At 33.6% G+C, this 12,858-nt stretch overlaps 1 protein-coding gene across 4 annotated transcripts in view; it reads right to left on the bottom strand.

Annotated features, from left to right (window-relative positions):
• Positions 1-12,858, bottom strand: part of LOC114874319 (putative uncharacterized protein DDB_G0277255) — a 69,578-nt gene that overhangs the window by 26,154 nt on the left and 30,566 nt on the right. The gene's annotated exons all lie outside the window — the stretch shown is intronic.

Raw genomic sequence — 12,858 nt, 5'->3', positions numbered from 1 at the left:
GATTAATCGATAAATTAAATTCCTTCGCACGGAAGGAACGAGCTAACGGGGATTAATCAGAGTTTTGATCGTGCCACGTGAGAAGGAACATTTCCGCTTGTCATTCATCCTAGTACGACAATAACGTGTTTACATAATGTACAGGTATTTCTTGCCTTGTTTTCAACACGAAATCGCGAATTCTCTTGATAACTTGTCTTATGTACATAATTAACCCTAATTATTATTTGCACGGTCAAGGATCATTAAATGAAAACGAGCTCTATTACTTGGTATCTCCTGTGCTTACTAACGTTAGACAAAAGGCATCTTTGCCATTTGAATTGTATTTGTGATAACCTGCAGGCTCGTCTGAAAGAAAAGGAAGTCCGACATGAATTCGCGTCTTCTAATTATCGCGGAGCACGAGGTTTCTAGGCGCAGTCACAAGGGCGTAAAGCCACACCTAAGCGACATATATTTAGTGGGTCAGAAACGCTTAATCTGTAATTAAACTAGGTTTGCCTTGCATTTAACTAATTTATGTTCCACCGGTCGTCCATTGAAGCTGCGTATTATTTGCTAATTTTCTTTTGAATACGAACGCCAGTAGAGTTTTAACGAGCTTTTAATGAATCATATCAGTCGTATGTATCCAGAAATGAATGCAAAGAAAAATGCATGAATAATTTGGAGATAATGAGCATTGAAATTACCGAAAAATTCAGGTTCCAGGGATCACGTTAATTTATGCATCTCTTGTATTAAATGAAAAATTATTACATTTATTATTTTGTGGAATAATTTTACAAAAAGTGTTTTTGTCTTTGTTGCCAATTGAGTACCAATTAATTTCTCTTCCTCAAATTATTATAAGTGTCTAAAAAAATATTAGATATATACATAATCTTATTTCAAATGTTTCTAACGAAACTAAGAAACTGAAAAGGATAGTTAACTGAACAAACTCCTCCTGATTATCATGTTTCTCCTCGTCGTAATCAAACGCGTTCAAGCACTTCCAATTTTATTGTGTCACTGGGGAAAGTAAAATCCTACGTCGAGCCTACGCATCGTTCACAATGTCTCAGTTTCAAAGTAATCGTATTCCGGATGGCCAATTTCAGCAAGAACCAAGTGGGTGATATTTCGAATAGCATATCTCTGACTTGACAGAAATTACACCAGTTCAAACAACAGTTCCACTCGCCCGCATATACTAGCAACGAAAGCGAGGTCGTTTTATTTTTAGAAATCAAGAAAAGTGAAATTACTTAGCAAATTAACATGAATCATTCTCCTATATTGTACGCAAGGTGGTTCATTGAAAACAACTGTAATGGTTAAATAAACATCGTACTGATACGTTTATGACAGGGATGAATTTGATGTTAAAACATGGATTCTATAATAAATTGCTATATCGTTTAAAATATTAAATTAGTATGTTCAATTCGAAAATCATTTTTATTTTTTCTATTAGTGGGCATTTTGTGTAGTCGGGGAGGATTCTCTCGGTTAAGGGAAAAGGTAAAACAAGAGTCTGCTTTAAATCTTGGGAAAACTTAGGCAAAACTCTGCAAGAATCTAAGGAGAGCCTAAGAATAACCTAAAGGGAACCTAAGGAGACCCTAGGAAAAGCCTAAAGGGAACCTAAGGAGAGCCTAAAAGGAATCTAAGAAAACCCTAAAACGAACCCAAGAACCTAAGCCTAAGAAGGCTTATTCCAAAAACTCGAAAACAAAACAATGAGAATTAGTTGTTTAATTTAAAACCTTTTATAAATGTAATAGGTATATATTACTAGCTATTGCATGTGCAAAATTACGATAAAAAGAGGATGTACCAAACGAGGAAAGAAATAATAAAATGTTTGAAGCAAAGTCGGCCATGAAACACCATAATACTAACTAGTTACGGAAATTTCACCAATATTCAGTATTTTCAGCTTTCTCGAGAAGAATTTGCATACGAAATTACTATAGTACGATTGAACACCTTCAAAGATAAGTACTATTTCGATGAAACGAAAATAACAGCAATAGTCAAGTAGTTATCGTATTAAGTCAATTATAAAGAATCAGCTGTATTCGTTAAACGCGTATGAAATTAGCTTTTAACATATTTAAGCGATGATAGAATACTCATTGTTTTCCAAAAGGTAAGAGGTAAGAAACAATAAGAAAAATCCCAAGAATTTGATGCCGTCATTCTTGTTATCTTTATATCTGTAAATGATTGCAAAAATTTTAATAAGGAACTTTTCTCAGTAGAGAAACTAAATATCCTAAGATTGGTATAAATTGCATTAATGAAACACAGATTTTTAATAATGTATAGGAAATATTGAATTTTCTATAATATAATAATTACAATTAAAATATTTAAGAAATCTTTAATGCGATATTAAAAAATAAATCAAGAGATCTCTGTAGAATTTATAATTAATTTTTAAAGCACTAGTAACAAATCATAATTTTCTAATACAGAGCTATAATTGAACTAATCAACGTCTAATTCTAATTATTTTAAAGCAAAAGAAGATTTCTTGAAATTTCATTTTATATATAATTTAAAATCAAACTGAATGTTCGTATGAAACATACGTACGTAAGTACATGCGTAGTTTCATCCGTTTGCATGCTTTTACATAATTAACACGAGCCGCGCTTATATCGCGATTTTCTAATTCTTTCGCAAACTATTCAGACGCGGTTTCAATGGAACTTGGATAATCCTCGCAGCGTGACCATGAGAAAGTAAGGATACGTAAAAAGTGAAAGCAATGTAGGCCAATATTGAAACAAAGGATATGGTATTGGTTAAACATTTGTAGCATGACCATTGCGACAATAAGTGTTAAGTAAATGAATATTGTTAATGACATTTGTACAATTACTTCACGCGAATCTCTTATATTTACACTACAGTAAATTATACTTTGAAATTTTACTGTAAAATTTTAACATCTCTATTGACAAACGTAATTTTTTTAAATAGCATCAAATTTTTGTTAAATTTTATAGTAAATATCAAATAAAATTTTGTTAGATTAAATTACATTTTTACCAAACTCTAGAATTTTCATTCAAAAATTTGCATATCATGCTGTCAGTTTAAATTACTGAAAACAGGTCTAGTTAATTAAGTTACTGTCAATTCTATGAGGTAGGCATGGATGTAAAGCTCATATTACACATGCAAATTGATTCGTTGTTAATCAATAAGTTAAGTCTTCATTTACATACAACAGTAATCTACCGACTTTAAACTGATAATGGATCTTAAGGTATTGCTCTTAGCATTCAAGCACGTTTTATATTAATTTATTACCATAGATAATAGATAATATGCAATTTATATTGGAGAAAGTATTTTCCTGAATAATGTTCTTATTGATATTGGTGAAAATAATTTGTATTAAAATTTTAATTTAAGCTATAAATCTACTGAAAAACAAAATTCATGAATAATGTTTCCACAACTACTTCGATAAGCAATTAATATTAAATAATATTCACAAGAATACAAGAAAACTCAGAAAATAAAAATATATTTAAAATAAAATTTAAATTACTGCTGTTCTAGTAGTTTCTTATCCGAGGCTAATTAATTTTTCTGTACTACATCATACAACTTAAAAGTTGAAGGTTCAATTATCAATTACCCCTCTCATTAATAACCCGTTCATAGCACTTCTTTCTCACCTTAAAAGCCTTTATAAAAACACTTTAACACCACTGAAACACCTGATCACCAGGTTGTAAGCATTTTTCTTGTCACTTTTACTTTTACCTCGTTCCATTAACAGGCTCCTTACAAAATGACTCGAAACTCTCTGTCCCGCTGAGAAAACATGAAACAGAAAGCGTTTCGAATGACGATGAAAAAAAAAAATATATAGTTACACATGGATTTCTGTAATTTAATAAATATCAGGAAGACGACATTCGCGACATAGTGTCAGCTCGTACCATCCTCCTAGTCATCGACGTCGACCCATTTTTATTCGGCGTTCAATCACGGTTCAACCGTAGGTCTTCTGTTCCACGATGCTCTATTCGAAATGCCGTGACAACAAATCGTTTCTCTGTTTCGTTCGTGAGAAACGAGTCTAATGAAAAATTGAAAGAGAGGAATAAATCAGGGAAAATTGTAGCCTCTTTGATGGATGTAATCGCGTGCGCTTGTACAGTAAACATGAGAAAATTAAATATACAAATCGGTAAATTTTGTTAGGATATTTCCATGAACCTTAGGTCAAGGAATTTTAAATTCTCAAAGAAGTATTGTACACTCACGATCAAATTATGCTTCCTATCCTTCCCCTCTCCGTAGGCGTCCCTAGGAAAAATGAGGATGCAACGAAGGATTTAAATTTAAATTTAAAAAATTTGAATTAATATATTTATTTTCTTATTCGTACTTTTTAGTTACACACCAAATTTTGTAATAACTGATAATTAAAAATTATATTATTTTGTTTCTAAATCACTTTTAATATTAATATTGTCAAAATTAGAATTTTGAGAAATTTTGCTTCCCTATATCGCCATTTTCCCTAGTAAAGCCTGATTTGACTGCGAGTGTATACTAATGCTATTCAAATTAAACAATTTAATGTAGGTATAAATGTACGAAAGCAGAAATCGCTGTAACGAAAGGGTTAATTAAGGACAGTATCATATTTCCTCGCTTCTTTTTACCAGATTGGATAATTTAACTCTCAAATCAAGGCTTAAACAATCCAGTTAGCTTGAATAAAGATTTACACAGACCGTTTAATTGGATGATACATTTTTGGTAGTACAAACAGAATGATAGAAATACGTTAATTAAAAATCCTGAATGTCTCAATATCGAAGAATTAATTACTATTATTAATTAGTACTTTAACAATACTGCTTTGACAATAGCATAAACACTTGTCAGCAGCCAGTTTCTCCCAGCAATTAAGAAATGCATTAAAACTAGTTAACGAATCACTTTTTCCTTTCTGTATCTCGCAGAGAACACTTCATTCAACGAACTCTTCCTTTTTTCTGCAAAGAAATTTCACTTATTCCAAGCTTGATTAACATTAAACGAGTATTGTGAAACGTTCTTGTTGCTTGATTCGACAAAGGTCGCTCGTTCCTTTCTTTTGTAACTAATTGAATCGCTGAAAGCTATTTATAGTCGGATCCAAAATTTTCAAAATAATGATCATTTAGAGGATCTTTAAACAGAAACTCGTACGATCTTGCGTGCTTCTTTTGCGAGCTTCACGCTTATCGAGCACAGTCTCGCTATTCGCCAATGGTGGGCCGCAAAGTACATTGACCTGGACGTGCATTGCAGCCATACGACAAATCTGTTGCACTTTTGCACCTCACCAAATTTTATTGCTACGATATTAATCTGGAGACACTTATTATCTATAAATAATAACGTACCGTATAAATAAACAAAAACCATCGTGTTTAATAAATACAGTACTAACTATTAATTATTCCGAGCTTCTGAACGTTACAAGAAGGTAAATGAATGAATTTATTGTATCATTTATTCAAGTCGGAGAAACGACTGTTCTTCGTTGAAATTAGTATTTCACCGCTACAAAAAGCAACTACTAAATTACTTCCATACCGTACATTCTGCATTCTAAACCGAATTACCTGGCCGTAGAAATTAATGTTGCTTCGTGATATCACTAATTACAGATAACTGTACCGAAAATCATTCCATTATGTTAGTAATTGAACGGGTTTAAATATGGGTCCAATGCACGCGAATAGGAAACTGACATGAAATTTTATATTTCTATTCTGTTAATAAATATAATAAGATATAAACAAATAAAATAAAAATGGCTGTTGATTCACTTGCAATGAAAAACTGCGCCAAAATTAACTGAAATTTCACCCCCTCGTTATTTTATCCAGCCACGCACAATCAGTTGTAACCGGACTTCAACTTTCTAACTTACATTAAAACTTGACACCGACGCCGCGGAACGAACAAAAAAATAATAATTATAAGATGAAAGGATATCTCGACTCTCTCTTCCTTTTCACGTGTAACTATACGCACGTACATGATGTACGTCTGAATCTCACAAAAAGATATAAACAAGTGAAAGAGAGGAAAAGGGAAACGCAATAAAGAAACAGTTTTAAAAAAATGTACCAAGTGAAATCGTGATTACATAAAAGTAGGTAAAATGGATGATATTCATACATTTCTTCGGATTCTACCCTGCATCCATCATCCTTACACTTTTCATCATTTCTTTCTAGAACTGAATGTCATTTGAGTAAAAATTGCAAATAACGCAAAATTACTTAAGAATAATTAAATTAAATTCTTAATATTTAGAAAATTTTTTCTTTAGCATTCATTCTCTTGTTAATTACTTTGGCTTTTGTATCAAAGGGTTTTCTCTTTACGGAAAAAATAAAAAATGAAAGAAATAGATGACGTAAGCAGAACAGCAGGGTGAAATGATAAAACGCAAGAAGGAGCGCAAATCGGTTCATGTGGTTAAACGCACGATAAACAGGTGTTCTGAAAATCTGGCAGATGGTGGATGATGGGAACGAGCAGAGCAAGTGAAATCGTCTCGAATCTCATCGGTAATAGAGATATGCTTGAGAATGAAATCTACTTTTCCTCGGTAACGATTGTTTTTCTATTATCTTTTTAGCTATGTAATTAACACGTTAGTTACTGATTGCTGATCAAATGGATAACCACCATCGCTTTATATTTTAATGGTAATTAAGTAAACGAAGTTTTCTTTTCCTATCGAATGGAAATAACTGGAAACAGATAATGAAGCTATCATTTGTCTGTTCTATACCTACAGCTTTCCTATCAATTGGAGGACATTTTATCTACTGGAAATCTATTAATAGGCTCTTCGATATCTGTTGTTCACTGGAAACCAATTAACAAAGCTTTGATAATTATTGATTCTATAACTCAGAATGAAACTTTGTAAGATTGTAGAAAATTCTGAAGGGGAGGAAATCATCCCTTAAACTTTGCTGAATTTTTGTTTTTCTCAAAGATACTGTTTCTTTTTGCAGATTTTTAATAATGATTTGTCTTTTTCATTTTATACAGGAAATTGTACCATTCAAGCGATACTTTTTTATAATTCGAACTATTCCTACTTGAATAATGTTGTTTCTATTGTACGTTCATTGATAAATTGATCCTTTATCGGAACATTAATAGAAACTTCGCTCCAGGAACAATTTCTATCAAAGACAGTACACGTACACGTGTTCAAGATACTTCGAGAAATCTCTTTTCATGTCGAACCGCAAGTGTTTGCGATGCGCCGCGATATAAAGCGATGTAAAGTGTTGATAACGAGCTATTATGGCTAAGTAAGTGCTGACCAACGGTGCTCACTAGCTGACCATGGATAAAACTTGGCCACGCTCTACAAATCAACGGTGAAAATGCGTGAGCTCTCGCACGATGCCATTTCGATGTTTTATTTGGACGGAATTGCTTCTTTATAGATTTCACGGTACACGGACGAGATACGTGTCTTTTTGCAATGAAACCATCGGATGTAGATGTAATTTACATTTGAACAATCTCATGTTAAAAAAATAAATAAAAATATTTGACACAATTATAAAATAATTTTGATTAACTCCTTAGACCAATATTTGCAATTTAATATAATACCAATATTATATTAATATTAATATTTACTCCAATCCAATCCATCACTTTTTTTTAAATCGTCTAGAATCTAAATCTAAATCTAAATAAATTTTATTTGAAAGTTTAATACATTTTATAGAATGGCTATTGTAATTTATGTAATATTTATTTTTATATGGAAAACTCGCCTTTCAAAGCGAAATGGGTAATATATCTGCAGCTTGAAAAATGTAGATTGTATAACATGGTTGGCGGAACATCACTTCTTCAATCCTTACTATCCGTTTCCCGAAGACGATATAGCGGCAAAATTAATTACCCGCATTCGCTAGCGCGCAGGAAGCGGAAGAGAGGACGCGTGCTTTAAATGCATCGGCTGCAACTTGTGCAGTCACGTGTGGGCACGCATCACGAACGGTTTGTTCGCCAAACTACCTCCAACATCGTCGAATCTCGCAATACTAAACTGTTGAATTCAACAAATAACAATTTTATGATACTTTTTCAACCTCCCTGCAATAGAATTTTGACAATTTTCAAGCAACACAAGTAGAAAAACTGTGAATTTAATTGCTAAGTTGATAATTTTTCCAAACACTCTATATGCAAATGTGCTAATTAATTTCTCAATATTATTAATAAATATCGAAGATTAAAGTAGAATCTCCGAGCTCGAGGTGCAACGTTGTACAATTTAATGTGGAACGATTTATACAAATAGTCATCTAGAGAACGTGGTGCATCGATGCGCATGCAATTGTGATGCATCAGCGTGCACACGTGTTGACATTGTACATCTGAAGTATATCACGGGACATGGCCGTTTCTCAGACTGGCTTCCTAATCCAGTTAAACGATGTCGGAGAGGCAGCTCTGCGGCTGCTTCTCCGACTGCGGCTCAATCATTCCTTCTTCAAGACGTTACGAGGCCGTTCAACCGTCTTCAAGAGGAATGGCACAGACTACATAGAAGCTGCAGACGCGATTTTCCACCGATCATTGTCGAACTGACCCGTGCAAGCGTCTTCCCTAGAGAGGTGTTCAAATTTTTACCGTCAGACTAAACTAGAAATAGAAAATTATTTTCAACAAATTAAAAATTTATTTAATCCTTTAACCCGTTCACTGCCAACTACGAGATATCTCGTAGTAAGCGTCTGTACCAAAACTGTCAACAAATATTATAACTTAAATGTTGATGCTTAAAGGAAGATGACAGGATCGAATAAAAAATTCTATCTGAATGATACTATTCATGTTTCTCGCTTTGATGTCTCTTTGCAGACGAACGTTTCAGTTATCCTGTTTGGAAACATCCGGTAATAACCGTAAATCAATTTCACAGGGAGCTACTCGTAAAAGTCACACATAATCACTGGAACGTAGGTCCGTCAAACGTAAGTTCCGACGATTACATGAATCTAGTTACAGCAATTACTTGTTTGTTCCTTATTCCTTGGTCTACATTGCATTACGACGATAAGTAGAGCTTAAAAATTCAAGCTTCTATCTAGTTCCAGGGTTCTTGGCCCTCTTCTTCTCTGAGCTTCCATTTTTTCCCTTTGGCGGCCCCGAGGGCAATCACCACTTGCGTATGGACATTTTCGCGGGAGAATTTGAATGAATTAATTTCAGTTATATACTAAATTTTATATACTTAATTTGTTTCTAAATTACTTTTAATGTTAATATATTCAAAATTAGGATTTGAAGAAGTCCTGCTACCTCTATATCGCCATTTTCCCTAGGGAAACTTACTTTGCTCGATGCTGTGCACAATTTATGATGAAATATAGGTTTCTTGTTTAACGTGGAACGGTATCCAGGAGGATACTTCGGTCTTAATAACGGCGAAAACGGCAGTAAATTGTAAGATAGTTAGAGATTACCGTGTAACGCGTTGTTCTTTCGTCGTAACGGGAATCGAATTGCCGGTTGCAGGTTGCGTGTCATTCTCATCCTGCTAATTCCGTTCCATTCATAGCAAAACATTGTTAGCTAAGTTCCTGTTAATTTACGATGCAAAACGTTTACCCGTGTAATTAGATCAATATCGAGGTAATTAAAATTCTTAGATCGCTTACCGCTGTTAATCCGATTAAAGGATTAAAAAGGAATGAAGCTGTTGAATGAAAATATTCTTTCGCTTTCGAAATGATGTCTTCTGTGTAACTTCAGTGTAAAATTTAAAAAATATTTAACAAACTTACTATTAATTTGATTAAATATTAATTGATTAAATAGAATCAACATAATTATTAATATTATGTTTTTTTTGGGTGCATTATTAGTAAAATAATTATCATAAAATATAATGAAACTAAGTTATCAATCACTTCTGACATTTATCTACATTTATCTTATCGATTCTTTCAGAATCACTGAATTCTTATCTGAAAAATGTATTCCCAACTTTAACCCTATGAACTCTTATCGTATATGTACACGGGAATTATCTAATGTAAATTTAATTATTCCGATACAATATAGAAGAATCTCGATAAATAACATTTAATGATAATAGATAAGTTCGTATTTCAGGAGCTTAGAATTTAAGAGTTCAGGAACTTTGATCTTAACCGTGAACTCGATCTAGAAAATCTAATTAAATATTCTATGAAGAATGGAACGAAATTAACCTTCCAGAAAATGTTAAAAAATACAAAAACTTGGAGTTCAACGGGTTAATTCCAACAACATTATTAATGTATTCCATGAAAAATAAAATGAATTTGTGAAAAACCAAAGAAGCTTAAAGTCAAGATTCTAATAATTTTAATAATACAAATATCAAAAAGAGAATTAATTTAACTTTCAAATGGCAAAGCCTGGTAAATCGTAACCCAGACCTGTAAAACAAATAAAACAATGCTGCAACTAAAATGAGGCTAAAATCAGTAGCATGAAGCATGAAGAAAACTATCGTTCGAACCGGAAGACGCAGACTACCGAGCCAAACGTTTCAATCGCCTTCAATTACAATTAACCGTTGTATTATTTTTCCCCGATGGTAATGTTCGCTGCCTATCACGACCACTCGTGTCCGATAAAGTGGTGCAACGTTGACACACCGCGAAACACGGTGCTCAACTTTGCAGACCCTCGTTTCAGGTCGCTAACATCGAGCTGAATAAGTATGCCTCGAGGTTGAATACACGAATGAAATTGTGCACCGAGTGGTAAATGAGCCACTAGAATTGAAATCAACGCATATGGCGAGCCAAGATTAAACGCACATCGTGCATATGGACTACGGTAGCCCAATGGCGTAAGCAATTAATCTTCTACATGAAATTTAAACATATTATATTTTGGTGCGTTTATTATTAGAAATATTCAAAAGTTTATATTATTTTCAAAGTAGACTCTCTTTGTTAACATTTTAAACCAAAATATCTTACCATTTTGCAACAAAAGAAATTTGTATCATTAAAATGAATATCGTCATCAAAATTCAAAGTTTGAAAAAATTTCTGAAATTAATAAGATTATAAATAAAGAACTAAGAACATCGCAGCAGTGAAAATCTAAAGAATCTACTAAATTTTGCAGAGCACTCATTATCGATTAAATCAACTTGGCCGAAGCAAATTAATTGATGCACGCCCGATGCGACTACATACGTAATTCCAAGTTCAAAGGTGAACGGAAATTGTCGCGGTGCGAAAACAGCTTCAAGTTCAATAAATAAACGATCGTCGAAGCCTATGCATTTACGTGCATTTATATAATACAACAAAACACTATATTTTACAATGATGTGCAGGTATGAAAAGAGAGGAGAGGAGCGGAAGGTTGGAGAGGTCAGCCAAGCGTGCCTGCTAACATCCGCTTCCGCAGGATGTACGATTGTCATTTTCTTCTCTTTTTTTTTCCAACTTCGACCGGGCCTACCGCCGCAATTCATTGAGAATTCATTTTCCCGATCGAAAGGAAATGAATCCATCGTGACAGACTAATCAAGTTTATGGCCTAAATATTAATTTCTTGTTTATTAAATTCCAATATATTTTTCGCATTTTCAATTCGTTTACTGTCACAAATTAGATCGAATTTGAATAGGAAAACAAATCTGACAGACTGATGAAAATCCTATTTCAAAATGAAATAAACACCTTCGTCTTTGAAGAAGGACAGTGCGTGTCATTGCAAAGATCATGCTTAACAAAAACGATACATACGATCGCATTTCAACGTGAATACACGATGTGTGCTTATCGACGTAACCCTAGATGTGTGCCATCTAATCAAACAGGTAACCAAACACTCGACATTACACGATGACCGACACCTTGTTTGCGCGCATGTGAATGCAAATCACAGCGGGAATGGTGCTTAACCCTTTCCCTCGGGCATTTTCTCGGTAATAATCCGAAATCGATCGGGAAATATCGATGAATAATTTATTTAATATTTATTTCGATTCTCTCGATAATGAAATTTTACATAACAACTAATGAATTTTAACAAATGAGTCAACTCTATTACTGCAGCAGATGTTTCACTACATAAAACAATTAAGAGTACAGGTAATAAATTCGTCTTAAAGGAATTATTACAAGGTTAAGTTTCAGCAGAGTTACGCGCTAATTATCACTGATTTAATCTCGTTATACCTGTTCATCATAAAAAGTAACAATAAATCAAGTGGCCTTATACTTCCAACTGGCATTATAGCCCTTGTGTACTCGACGAATATTTGAAGACCATTCTCAAAATAGAAACTTAATTATACAATAAATACTATTCATGAATGAATGAACAATAGCACAGAACAATTTCTGAATACTGAGTTTTCTTAAAAAGAAACCTTCTACAAAAAATACTTTCGACTTATTCTTTTTTCAAAATTTCTTTTTGCACTACTCGTTATACGACATCCTGTACAAGAAAGTGTATTTTTTAAATTTCCACCTGGATCACCGTATAAAGAGGTAACAAGCTGGCCGATACGAAACACCTACGTGCACGTTTCGCTTACGCATACCGTCCGATAGGATCCTCCATCGTCTCTCCCTCATTAACGCTCAAATTACTCGGGGATGGTAGGACTGGCAAAAGTGTAGTCAAAGCGCAATGGAATGTCTGTCGCTTCGCTTTATTAGGCGATCAACGATCTACTGGTACACAGTGTCGCGCGTACACTGCATGCAAATAAGCCTTCCCTCTCTTTCTGTCCTCGCGTCGTTTCTATATTTTTGTTTGTTTTTTTTT

Source organism: Osmia bicornis, chromosome 3 (genome assembly GCF_907164935.1).
Source record: "Osmia bicornis bicornis chromosome 3, iOsmBic2.1, whole genome shotgun sequence".
Taxonomy (NCBI): domain Eukaryota; kingdom Metazoa; phylum Arthropoda; class Insecta; order Hymenoptera; family Megachilidae; genus Osmia; species Osmia bicornis.
This window is presented reverse-complemented; position numbering and strand designations above follow the sequence as displayed.